Source organism: Pinus tabuliformis, chromosome 7 (genome assembly GCF_031772625.1).
Source record: "Pinus tabuliformis cultivar Carrire ecotype Pingquan chromosome 7, CPIR1, whole genome shotgun sequence".
Taxonomy (NCBI): domain Eukaryota; kingdom Viridiplantae; phylum Streptophyta; class Pinopsida; order Pinales; family Pinaceae; genus Pinus; species Pinus tabuliformis.
Window position 1 is genome coordinate 1,825,898,432 of NC_142293.1, and position 12,089 is coordinate 1,825,910,520.

At 38.2% G+C, this 12,089-nt stretch overlaps 1 pseudogene; it reads right to left on the reverse strand.

The window, feature by feature from the left end:
• Positions 1 to 518: 518 nt before the first annotated feature.
• Positions 519 to 11,683, reverse strand: LOC149255689 (formin-like protein 11; annotated as a pseudogene).
• Positions 11,684 to 12,089: the final 406 nt, after the last annotated feature.

Sequence of the window (12,089 nt, forward strand, 5' to 3'; positions counted from 1 at the left end):
ATGTCTATATCAGAGATGTTACAAGTTCAAAAAATGTATCTCAAATGTTATCCTGCATCAGGCTTCGATTGGAAAATACCCCTAGGAAATGATTCCCGTAGTAATGGCATCCATAGATGGGCATTGTAAAATGAATATCACTCCCCCAACACCATTTCTAGATATTCCACTAGTTCCCGGATGACAAACAGAGATGCTTAGGGTGATTTTTGTTATCATGCACAAAAGAAGGTTATTTTATGATGGGATTACTTCATGTCATTCACATTGAAACCAATATATCAAGTGATCTAATGCATGATAAAGTGGATCTCCGAAGTTGATATTTTCTAGCCTTTTCTTCTACATTAAAGTTAGCACTCTAGAAAACCAGAAAGCCTGTACTTACTCAATACAAATATACTCAACATAGCGACCATTAAGTACTTGAAGATTCGCCATCAGGAACTATCAACATTTCTATCAAAATAAGTGGGGAAGATAGAACGTGATAAGTTATGCTCTGAAGTTGAGGAGGTTCATTTCTGACAGGAGACTGGAGGATTCCTCCTTTGCATTCTGCCAACTTCTTTACAAACTTGATCCAACATGTTTGTGAAGTCCCTTACAATCACAAAAATACGAAATGGATGTGCTTCCTCCTTTGCTACATCACCATGAAAATACTTGGTGATTTCCTTCACATGAGAGAAGACTCTTGCTTCTTCATCTTGTATCTGACTGATCTCCTCTTGAGCCTGCTGCAGAAATGATCCCATAGACTGGTGAAAGATACCTTCTGGAACGTCCTTACTTTCATTTTTATCCCTTTTCTGGCGGGTAAACTCCAATTACAAAAATGACTTCACCTTTGCAAGCCTTCTAGCAAGTTTTGACATAGAACTAACCAAAGCATGTGAGTCTATTGCAGCTGTCGTTTTTACATTGCATAAATCAACGCTCAAGTTTTCAAGAACCTGCAAACCAAGTGTTCTATAGTAGTCTTCTCTATCCTTAGAACTCTCATTTTCACCACCACTTCTAGAATAAGCTTGACCATCCACGACACTGGAAGTAATGCTAGAGACGGACTGAGGACCAGCATATGCGGCATGTGTTCTAAAATAGTCTTATCTATCCTCAGAACTCTCATTTTCAGTGCTTATATGATAAGTTTGACCATTTACAACATTGGGAGTAGTAGTAGAGCTATATTGTTAAGCAACACGTGGAACATGCAGACCTTCTGCTCTTACAATCTCTTGAACAACAAAATGTAATAAGGTTGTCTTGCCATCTATACCTTTGACATATGCTAATTTGAGAACGGTGTCAAGCTTAAAATCTCGAGCTCCCCCACGATAGGTACCAACATTCATGTGATTACCTGTTTTCAGAACAACTTCAGGAATAGACGACTGCTCTTTAGTTCTTTACATGCTGCCTGTAACAGGAAATGAACAATATCATTCTTATATGTTCTTGTATTCTTAAAATTTATATCTGGAAAGATCCTTTTATGCATCTATCAGGGCCATTTAATTAAAAATAATAAATAGTGAAGAAAATTTAAAACAGTGAAGAAAATTTACCTCCAATATCTCGCATGATTCTCTAATATAACTAACTTCCTCTCTGAATTTTTCCCTCTACCAAATTGCATCAAATCGTTTAAAGGCAAGGGGAATATTCAACAATGCCTTGACAAACTCCTCTGCTAGACCAAGCTCATAAATTTCACCATTATAATCTTTCAATTTACTTTCTTCCTCTTCGGTTGGTGCCATATTTACAAGTGTCTCCAGAAGCTGAGGACTGAAGCCTTCACCTGTACTCCACATGTGGGAACAATGTCAACAATTAAAAATAGGTCACTAACCCGTACCAGAATAACTGCAAAGCCTTCGTGCTTAGTGGCATTACACCTAATAGATAAATTCACTCCAAGTAACTTTCTTTGTTTAGATAGGACAAACTACTTAGAATCACCATGCAATGAGAAACGTACAATGATGAATGGAAATATGACAAGAGAAATAAAGAGAAGAACTCATAAGACAACTGTATCAGAAAAAAGTAGTTGGAATGTAAAATTCCAGGCATACACTTATTATGTCAGTTGTACAATAACATTTATATATTTAAAACTTACTCTAGGTAGAGAAAAAAATAAGAATAAATAATAATCCCACAACTTAGATGGTAAACACAAGTGAAAAAACCTAAGACGCTTAAAAACCAACTCTAGAGCACTGGTAGGAAAAGCATACAGCAACAAAAATCTGAGATGAGATAAACAACTGCATGGATGCCAATATCACTAGCAAGCAACGTCATAAATAAATGTAAAATACTAATAGCATTGTGATTATTAAAATTACTAGCAGCGTTGTCTTCATCGACAATACAAGATCTGACTGTAGGTAGAAATTAATCTTCATAAATAAGACATAAGAATATGAATAATTATCTCACACTTATTACAATGTACTAGAAGATCTATGGTAGAAATTAATCTTCATAAATAAGACATAAGAATATGAATAATTATCTCACACTTATTACAATGTACTAGAAGATCTATGGTATATAAGAGACAAATATCCCAAGGGAAGGGAGGATGAGTTGAGGGAACAACACATTACTACATGCTACTGTTAGGACCTCATATTGTCCATTTTTGACTGTACATTTTGCCATGATATCATCCTTTTCAACTTACATTTAAAAGTCTTTGTTATTATTTTAACCCAATTATCTCAAAGGTATGTAATGATTCTTCTCATCACTATACGTTTAATTATTTAGCATATAATCACGACATCTTTATAGTTAATTTTTGAATTATTAAGTGCTGAAGAGTTAAAGAATGATGTGCAGTCCGCATTGCTGAAATAGCCTAGAGTTTGCGAGACTATTTTTGTAGTTGCTGAAATAGTAAAAACGGCACGCGAATCTTGATGCTAAAACAGTTGAGATTTGCGTTCTAAATTTGACAGCAGCAAAGGAACCAGAATTGATCACCGAGGAAGCTATTACACTGGATGTAACGCTTATAATCTAAAGACAACATTACTGTAACAGCATTTTGTTGACGGGAAATTGATTTCCCTATTTTTGTATAATGGGTTAAAACAATGTAAATCTTTTGTAATAGATGTCTCCTCTTTATAAAGAGGAGACATCTACATTAGAAGGGGATGAACAGACTATGGAAAAAGGCTTAGCTGAAGGAATAGGACTGGAATTCTCTTTGTAATATGACATATTGATGGATAAATAAAATTTTGTTCTGAACATCATTTTCTAGTTCTTGTTTCCTGGGGAGACTTGTGAGAAGGACAGGGCCCACTTTCACCACAAGATTCACCCATTATATTTCTGCAGTGTGTTAAGTGAGGCTTTTATTCATGCCTTGTTAACAAGTATTGTTTCTTGAATATTGTTTATAATACCTTTTGCTGAAACTCTGTTTCTCTCTCAATTGATTGTTGTGTTATTCAAAGTTAATTCATGAGTGTTTCACCGGTGATTAAGTTATAGAGTGAATTGGCAAGCTAGTTAATCAGAGGCAGGTGCTGGAGATTCTCGCTTTGGCGATAGGGTCTTGACTCTCTGTTACAGCACAACCATTGTTTTCCTTTGCAGATTGATTCATTTTCATTATATGATTCTTTGAATGGAATTAAGCATTCTTTAGTTATCTACAATAGAGTGTAATTGCTGTAATGCAGAGTGGAGCTTCAGTTTGTTAATTTAAGGCATGATTTGTTGCACTACAACTTTTGTTGCTTTTAAAATTGGGTGCATATAATACGCAGTTGCCTTTGAAATAACAAGACTTCCCTGGGTTGACAATTAATGTCGCACATTGTTGTTTAATTCAATAAGCAATTAAAGTGACCAACATTTTGGCACCGTTGCCGGGGAAGGAAATTATAGATTTTAAATGTACTGATGATTTCCTTGTAGATATGCAGGATGCATGAGAGGACGTAAGAAAACTAATCCTACAGGTGGCAAGGGCAAAGGAAGAGGAGGAAGAAAAACTTTCATCGATGATATTATTTCAAAAGCTGAGACATCCCAGAGGTTAAGCTCTCGGAGGCCACAGACTCAGCACTCTCTCCAAACGGACTATCAAACAGAGGAAGTAGTGGGACCTGAAAGGATTATAGAAACAATAGAACATACCAAGGAACCAGTGGAGGAAGTTGAAGGACCAGTAGAAGATATTGAAATTGAAGAACCAATAGAAGATATTGAAGTTGAGGAACTAGTTCAGGACATTGAGAGTCCAACGGAAAACACTGAAGACTGGGCAAGTGCATCAGGAAAGCAACCAATGGATGGAAACAATGAAGGAATCTTTGGTGGAGGACATAGAGGTGAAGGAAGAGGTGAGAATTCTCTCTCCACCTTGGAATTCCCTATTGAGGAACTTCCCAGAGGTACAACTCCTATGAAGAATATTCCATTCTCAGCCCTACCTAACTTCCATGGTTTATCCTCTGAAGACACTGATGAGTTTCTTTTTGAGTTTGATATATTGTGTAGAAGTTATGATTATGTTAATAATGCCCAAAAGTTAAATTTGTTTCCAGCAACACTAAAAGGAAATGCACTAAGATGGCTTATGAGCTTGGGAGGTCATGTGATCACAACATGGAATCAGATGAAGGAGAAATTTCTAGCAAAATACCAAGACTATTGCCAGACGAGAGAAAAAAGGGAGGAATTATTCAAGATGGTTCAGAAGGAGGATGAAATCTGGAGGAATTTGTGGAAAGACTCCAGTATAATCTGCAAAGATCTGAGCACCCTGATGTAAGTAAAGATATTCTTAAAATAATGTTACTGAAAGGGGTAAGGGATGATTGTTTAGATATGATAAATATGTTTGGTAAATGGGATATATCTAAAGAATCGTATGATGAAACTGTTAACCTTTGTAAGAGGTGTTCAAGAGGAGCTGCAAATAAATCAAAGAGCGGGGATAATACTTATTCAAGGGTCCAGAAATCAACTAGTGGAGGAGCAACAAGAGCTGAAATAGGTAATCTACTTGAGGAATTCAAGACTGAAATGTTAAGTTCTTTTTCTTCATAGATTGATACCTTGCAGGTTAAAAAGAAGCAGGCAGAGGCAGAAGCTGGTTTGGCCATTTTCTACCCTAAATGTAGAGAAAAACACCCATTGAGGGAATGCCCACTGGACAAGGTACCAATCTGTACCATTTGTGAAAAGGACCATGAAACTCAACAATGCCCCTCTTTACCAGGGATAAAGGCAGTGTTACAACCAACTGAGGAGGAATCTGAAGCAGTTTATCTGCTGACACAAAGGAGGCAATGGCAACCACAAGGACAAGGTACGAACTCTAGTATGCCATTTAATCATTGGAATAATTATCCTTCTTTTAATCAAGCAAATTACCCGCCCTTTAACCAAATGCAATACCCACCCTTTAATCAAATGAATTTCCCACCCATGCAGCAAACAAACTCTCCCTTTATAGACCCTGCAATGTGGACTCCCTAGCTTCTAAAACAATCCTATTTTAACCAATGGAACCCAAACTGGAGAGCTCAACAAACTCCATTCACAAACCAGTTTCCTCAGTTCCAACAACAACTTTCTCTCCCATCAGGTACCCCACCGAATAATCAGACCATGAAGCCTTAGCTACCTGTACAACCGAACCCTAACCCTAATAATAATAAAGCTGTGCAAGTCGTCGACATTCAGAACCTGCCTACATCTCCTGTGCAATGTAATGATATCCATTTACGATCTAGGAGAGTAGTGGAGCCAATTATAGATGATATTACCTCTTTCAACTCTGATAAAGAAGAGACAGAAAAGAGTAAATCATCTAATAAGGATGTTGAAACAGTCAAGCCATCCTCTAATAAAACTGCTAAAACAGTCAAGCCATCCTCTAATGAAACTGCTGAAACAGCAGAACCACCATTCCCTGAGCGTTTGGCTCTCACTAAGACGCCTGAGCCGCCTGCTTTTAACCTTTTAGGGGAATTGCAGAATCTGTATGTTAAAATTCCACTTTTACAAGCACTCAGAGATGTGCCAATCTATGCCAGAACCGTTAGAGACATTTGCATCAAGAAACCTGGTAGGAAGGCTAAAGATCCCCTCACAGTTCATGTGATGGGAGATCTAGCTGCTTTAATGTCAGGAAAAGTTCCCCCTGTAAAATATGGTGACCCTGGTCACCCCATGGTCACAGTACAAGTTGGAAAAACTATTGTTTCATGAGTTCTAGTAGACCTAGGTGCTGCTATAAATATTATGACCCTTGAAACTGCACAGCTGTTACAGTTGAAAAATGTAATTAGAGAGACACCAACTATCCTGGAATTAGCTGATCATTCCAAAATCAAACCAGAGGGGGTTATTGAAGACCTGATCATTTCAACTGAATCCTGGAATTACCCAGCTGACTTTGTTGTGTTACAGACTAAAGCAAAGTTGGGAGGGCATCCTCTAATCTTGGGGAGACCCTGGCTGGCTACAGCAGATGATTTTATTAGCTGTAGATCAGGTTCAATGACAATTTCTAATGGGCGTGAAACTAAGAAGCTTACATTGTACCCTCATGCTACACCTATGATTAATAATGATGACTCTGTATGGTTAGACTATGAGGATAATGATACTCAACCCATTTTAACCATTGGACAAGCCTTAACTCTTAAAGATACCACAGAAGATGAAGTAATTAGTAATTTTATTTCTGAACCTTCCTCAGTTACTTCTGAAGCGCATAATCAGTTAACTGCAATTCTGGATCCTGAAACATAGCAAAAGCTTAAATCTGAAAATTTACCTCAAACATCAACTACTATCTCCTCTAAAAGCATAACAGTAGAAATTGAACCTGGAAAAACATTGAACATAAACCCCAATTTATCTGATGCTGAAACACAACAGCTAATGAAGTTGCTCCATGAGAACAAGGAAGCATTTGCATGGGACTACACAGACATGAAGGGGATCTCTCCTGAATTATGTACTCATCGTATCTATATTAAGGAGGGGGCCCGACCAGTCTATCAACCCCAGCGGTGAATGAATCCCAATTTGAGGGAAATTGTTAAGGAAGAACTTCAAAAGTTGCTTGATGCAGGGTTTATATACCCCATATCTGATAGTGAATGGGTTTCTCCGTTGGTAATAGTACTAAAGAAAAATGGGAAGTGGAGAGTGTGTGTAGATTATAGAGCCTTAAATAAAGCTACCCAAAAAGATCATTTCCCCTTGCCATTTATTGATCAGGTGTTGGACAGCTTGTCAGGAAAGAAATTCTTTTCCTTTTTAGATGGCTTTAGTGGATATAACCAAATCAGAATTGCACCTCAAGATCAAGACAAGACCACTTTTACTAGTCCTTAGGGGACTTTTGCTTATAGAGTTCTCCCATTTGGACTATGTAATGCTCCAGCAACATTTCAAAGAGCAGTAATAGGAATCTTTTCTAATATGCTTAATGATTCTTTGGAGATATTTATGGATGATTTCACTCCCTATGGTGTGACTTTTGAAGTTGCGCTACAAAACCTCGAGAAAGTACTTAAACGATGAATACAAGCTAATCTTTCCTTGAGTACCGAAAAATGTCATATGATGATGAACGAAGGAATTGTGCTAGGACACTTCATTTCATTCCTTGGGATTCAAGTGGATCCATCCAAAGTACAGGTAATTCAGACCCTTCCTATTCCTAAAACACAAACTGATGTAAGAAGTTTTTTAGGACATGCTGGATATTACAGAAGATTTATCAAATTTTTTTCTAAAATAGCTTCTCCTTTGTTTGTGTTACTTATGAAAAATGTTGAATTTAAGTGGACTGATGCCTGTTAGAAAGCATTTGATGAACTTAAGCATCAGTTGTCTACAACTCCTATTTTGAGGGGACCTGATTGGGCACTTCCCTTTCATATATCCTCTGATGCTTCGGATACTGCAATTGGAGCTGTCTTGGGTCAAGAAGAAAATAATCTTCCTTATGCTATCTACTTCATTAGTAAGAATATGACCCCTGCTGAGCTTAATTACACAGTTACCAAGAAAGATTTTTTAGCAGTTATTTATGCTATTAATAAATTTCGATGTTACATTACTGGTTATCCTACTTTTGTTCATACTAACCACTCGGCTATCAAGTATTTAATGAATAAATCTATTACAAATGCTCGAGTTACGAGGTGGTTATTGTTACTACAAGAATTTGATATTACAATTGTGGATCAACCAGGTAAAGAAAATGTAGTTGCTGATTTCCTTTCTCGGATAAAAACTGATGATAATAGTCCAGTAGATGATTCCTTTCCTGATGAATACTTGTTTTCAGTATCTGCTCACTCACCATGGTATGCAGACATTGCCAATTATCTGGTTGCAGGGAAGCTACCATCACACCTATCACACCGGGAGAAAAGAAAGATCATTCAGCAAAGTGCTAGGTATAGCTGGATAAGTGGGTGTCTTTTTCATACAGGACTTGATCAGGAGATACGAAGATGCATTAGAGAAGATGAGGTTTATGATATACTGAAGGCTTGTCATGATGGCCCTTGTGGTGGGCATTTTGCTGATAAGAGAACAACACATAAAATTCTCAGGATGGGTTATTATTGGCCCTCACTTTTCAAGGATGTAAAGAAATATGTCAGTGCCTGCGACAGTTGTCAGAGAATGGGCCAACCCAATCATAGAGATGAAATGCCACTGAACCCTCAAGTAATACTTGAACCCTTTGAAAGATGGGCTCTAGATTTTGTAGGGCCCATCAATCCTCCATCCAACCAAAGAGTTTATATATTGGTTTGTACAGATTATATGACTAAATGGGTGGAAGCTAACGCACTTATTAAAGCTAATGAAGAATCTGTTTTAACCTTTTTATTTGAAGAAATCTTCGTTAGCTTTGGGGTGCCTAAAAAACTAGTCACAGATGGAGGACCTCCTTTCAATTCACATGGTTTTAAAGCTATTCTTCAAAAATATCATATCAATCATAAAATGACTACACCTTACCACCCCCAAGCTAATGGTCAAGTGGAAAGTACAAATAAAGTCATAGAAGTTATTTTAACAAAAACTGTGAAAGAGAATAGGAAAAATTGGTCTTAAAGACTACCTGAGGCATTATGGGCTTACAGAACTACTTGGAGGAACACTACAGGTTTTTCACCCTATGAATTGGTTTATGGTAAAAGTGTTGTTTTTCCGGTGGAATTTGAGATTAAAACCTTAAGAACTGCTTTAGCTGTTAACCTTGATTTGACTGATGCACAGACAACTAGGTTGCAGCAGCTGTAGGAATTGGATGAAAAAAGGTTGGATGTAATCCATCAAACAACTATGATTCAGCAGCGAAGAACCAGGTGGCATGACAAAACTATTATGCATAAGCAGTTCCAAAAAGGTAATTAGGCTTTATTATATGATTCTAGGTTTGAAAATTTTCAAGGGAAACTACGAACTAGGTGGCTGGGACCTTACGAGATAGATATTGCTTTTCCCAATGGAACAATAAGGCTCCTAACAATTGATGGTTCTAGAGCTCCATTGTTAGTAAATGGGTATCGGCTTCATCTGTACCAGCAACCAATTTCTAAGGAGCATTTTAAGGCCACTTGCATGGCAAATTCACATTACATCTTTTTGGGGGACTCTCTTTCCCCTCATTGCACTTAATCTCTGCATTATATATTCTTGTATTATTATTAGATTAGATTACTTAACTAATAATCCCTGTCAAGGGCTACCATATTACAATTTATTTTGTAGGTCTTAGATTCGGCGGCTGGTTGAAGGAATAATTGTATTACAAGCAGGATCAGGTTTCAGTTTGGGAAACATTGCCATTCCACATCAATCCATGATCCATCCCCTCATACTACCCTTCAACAACATTTTCCTCTTCTTATTTAACAGCAGCATCTCTTTTTTTCCCGTTGCTGAAACACCAGTTTCGATCATTGCTGAAACACCAATCTTTACCCATTTTCCCCGTTGCTGAAACACCAACTTTTCCCCATTCTCTCCATTGCTGATACACCGATGTCTCCATTGCAAAAACACAAACGTTTTCCATTTTTCCGAAAAAGTGTCAATTTTCCCATTTTTCCATAATTGAGGCATCAACTTCTCTAAAAAACGATCAATACATAACACTTTCCATTTGAGAGAATCAGCCATTCATCCTGATAATTGTGTTCCTTCACCACTACCTCCTGTGAATAGAGAAAACCTTTTATATAAATACCCTCATATCTTACAACCCTTTCCCATAACCATTGGTGATCTACTAAACGACGAAAATATACTTTCAGCACAACAATCGAAGGTAAAACGTGAGGTATGCGTATTTATGTGTAAATATTAAACTATAGTTAATGAGAAGATTCTGATATGATTTCTGAAATCACGGTACATTCAAAACTTATCATTTTAGCCGCATTTGAGGGGAATATCAAAATTTTGCAATCATTACCCGATATGCCAATCACCGTCGCTTTTTATCACGACCGAGTCTCGTCACCCCGTCTCTGTCTTATTATGTCATAACCTCATTTGCAATATCTTACTCTGTCTCGGCTGCAGTAACTCGGCTCTGTATTGTGCATTTTACTGAACTGGTAACTATGGGAGGTAACGCTATTCGAAATGAACCTTGTTCAATGGCTCTATTGGAACTACACCCAGAAGCATATCAAATTTTTCTACAAGCAGGTTGGGTGGACTACTTCCGAAGGCTCTAGGAATTTGATTCTCAGTAAGTCCTGGAATTCACACATAATTTAAAGGAAGGTTATTCTACTGTTCGGGGAGTGCGAATTCCGGTAACAGAGGAAGATATAGCGTAGGTTTCAGGATTACCAACCGATGGCATCCATTGGTTCAGCCGTAAACACATCATTCTGAATGCACAGCAAGATTTTCTTCTACCTGGGGAGTGGGTCGAACCTAAAGGTAGGGGTGTTGCACTACATTCATTACCACCTCCATGGCCAAAGGTTGCAGAGTTTGTCAAGCACTACCTCACCTGTGAAGGACGTTACCAGGTAGTATACCAGCATGACTTTGTGTTGTTGAATCATTTAAGACATGGTTGTTTATTAAATATGCCATACTATCTACTTGGGTGTCTAAATAATATGTCACATTATTCCAAGGATGCAAAGTACCCACTCCTCTCCCTTACTCACCATCGTCTGGTTCAGCTTTTAATCCTGAGGGGCTTTGCCCTGCAGAATCCTCCTCCCCTTAACAACCCACCCCAAGAAGCTGCTGAAATCCCTCAACCAGCAGCTGAAAACCCCTAGGAAGCTGCACAAGTTACTCAACCAGCAGCCGAAAATCCTCAAGAAACTGCCAAAATTTCTCAAACAGCAGCTGAAACTCCGCAAGTGAATGCTGAAAATCCTCATCCATCTGTGACATTTAGTCCAATTGACCCCGCCATTGTATCAACCTCATCCCATAATTTACCTGGATCATCCACTCCCACTATCCATATCCCCAGCGATGATTCAGATGACGGCATTCCCCTTGCGAAGCTGAAAAGGAAAAGGAAAAGGCAAGAAACGGTTGTTCCTTCATCAAAAAGATGAACAAGGGCCTCAATTAAACAAGCTATTACCTCTGATGTCCCTCCTACCCCAGAGAAGGCCATCCATAAAAGAAAAACCATTGTTTTTCCTGCCTCCTTACCTCGAAGACGAAGGAGGACGTCTTCTGAAGCAGCAACAGAGACCCCCACCCCAAATTCCCCATCTATTATCCTAAAACCCCATACCCCACCAAACCCCGAATCCTTACCTTCCTCACCCTCGGGTACCGAAATGAAAAATGTCCAGGATTTTGTGACATCATTCCTTTCAGAAGACGCAGCTGCTCCACAAGAACCAACTGCTAATTTATCAAAAGTAGACACCCAAGACGATGTACAGCATGTAGCTGTTACACAAGAACCAGCTACCGACTCAACAGGTGTTACACAAGAACCACCTGCTGAGGACCTAAAGATAGACGACCTAGAAGTAGCTATCCCACAAGAACCAGCTACTCACTCAACACTT